The following is a 2,010-nucleotide window of genomic DNA, read 5'->3' as shown; positions in this document are numbered from 1 at the left end:
TACATGTATATAATGTATATATATATATATATATGAGTGGATGATTTTGAAACCGAGAATTTGAACTTACAGGAAAAATACTTATATATTGCCATATCGGCTGAGGAAACACAACTAGATTTCATAATGCAGGGAAACGGTTGCATAATCAAGTATCTGCATGCTTGGCGAACTACGTTGCGTAGAAACAATTGCAGTGATTGAAAATAAATGTCCAACCGTGCTCCTTCGTGTTGACTCCATATTTTTTCAATTATCTATTCACAAGCGTGGAAGTACGTATAATACTACGATTGGATAGCACCGGGGGGAAATCTGAAAGTGAACGAGCTTTATCCTGTATTCTACTACGTTCGTAACAGAATATACCATAACTATGCATATGTATGTGTATGTGTGTGTGTGTTTGTGTGCGCGTGCGCGATGTGAACTTGTATGCTTGTGTGATTGTATGTTAGTGTGAGAGTGAGAGAAAGCGATAGTTTAAATACTGCCGCAAGTAAAATCCATAGAACGTATTTAGAAACATATATGGACGCTGTTACAGAAGCTGAAATTTATCACTTACAGGCAATTGCACGGAAAGTAAAAATTTTAATAAATAAACAATACAAAATAAAGCACAATCTCCTCTGGTTTCTTCACTAAGGACTCTTCTAGGAGAGTTCTATTGTCAAAGGTCATGTCCGGGTCATATTCTTGGAAAACCCCACTTCAGTGGTGCCTAGCGAATCTTTTTAGACGTGACAAATTGTCGTTCCCTCTGTGTTTGGTGTGTGTGCCGTCTTCTAAGTGTTTATGTCTGTGCAAATGTGTGTTTTATCTCTGTGTGTGTGTATGAGAGTGTAAGTGCGTTGATATATGTGTGTCTGCATTATATTTATAGGTTTGTGTGTCTGTGTTGTGTTTGCGTATGTCTATGCCAGAATGTGTAACGATGTTTTCATGCATATATTTTTCATGCATATACCTAGATGTGCGCTCATGGGGGTGAAATTATACAAATCTGTATGTGTGTGTGTGGTTTCACATATGGAGCTAAAGATGCTTGCGTGAATGAGCGTGTTTTCGAGTGTCTATGTGTGTCTTTTATCTCTTGTGTGTTTGTAATTTTTTGTGTACGCGCTTGTTTGTGTGTAAATGTTCAATATGCACTCATACATATAGTTCTATGCTTATTATGTATATTTTCATGTATATATACAATGGTATATCTGTATGTGCGGATTTGCGGATGTATGCACAACTGCGTCCTTGAGACTGTGTTTGTTGAACACTTGCGTATGCGTGTACGTATGGCTGTGTGCATGCACATATACAGTTACGTGTGGATGTGTTCGTACGTGTTTTTCATATATATGTGTGTGTATTTGCCTAGATTTGCTCGCATGTGTGTATGCTTATGTGCAAGTTAGTATGTGCGTGCATATTTGCGCACGCGTATGCACATCCATATGACTAAGCATTTGCGCATGTGTATGCTTCTATATATGTGTGTGTGTGTATGTATTTAAAAGCGTGCTTCTCTGTGCGTGCTTCATGCGTTTTTTATGCGTAAGCTTGTGTATATGTGGATATGATACAATATGGGTATGCGTGTGCGTCTTCATATCCCTACATACGAGATCATATATATATATATACATTCATGTATGTACGTGTGTGTGTGTCTATGGGTGAGTATGCCATAATATTTGTATGAATGAGTGTTCCGTGGTCTAAACGTTCCTTCCCCTCATATGATCCTTATAGTCTGCCACCTCTTACACACTCTTTCTCTCTTTTTCTCTCTCTCTCTATCTCTGTTTCTGTCTCTCTGTCTCTCTTCCTCTCTCTCTATGTCTCTTACTTTCCCCCCTTTTCCTGCACTTTCCTTTCTCACTTTCATATGTTTCCCCACACCTTGACTGATTCTCAACTTTCTATTCATGTTACTTCTACCCTGCACCTCGCTGCACTCTCACTCTCTTTCTCTCTCTCTCTCTCTCTCTCTCTCTCTCTCTCTCTCTA

This window comes from Octopus bimaculoides, chromosome 6 (assembly GCF_001194135.2).
Source record: "Octopus bimaculoides isolate UCB-OBI-ISO-001 chromosome 6, ASM119413v2, whole genome shotgun sequence".
Taxonomy (NCBI): Eukaryota; Metazoa; Mollusca; class Cephalopoda; order Octopoda; family Octopodidae; genus Octopus; species Octopus bimaculoides.
This window is presented reverse-complemented; position numbering follows the sequence as displayed.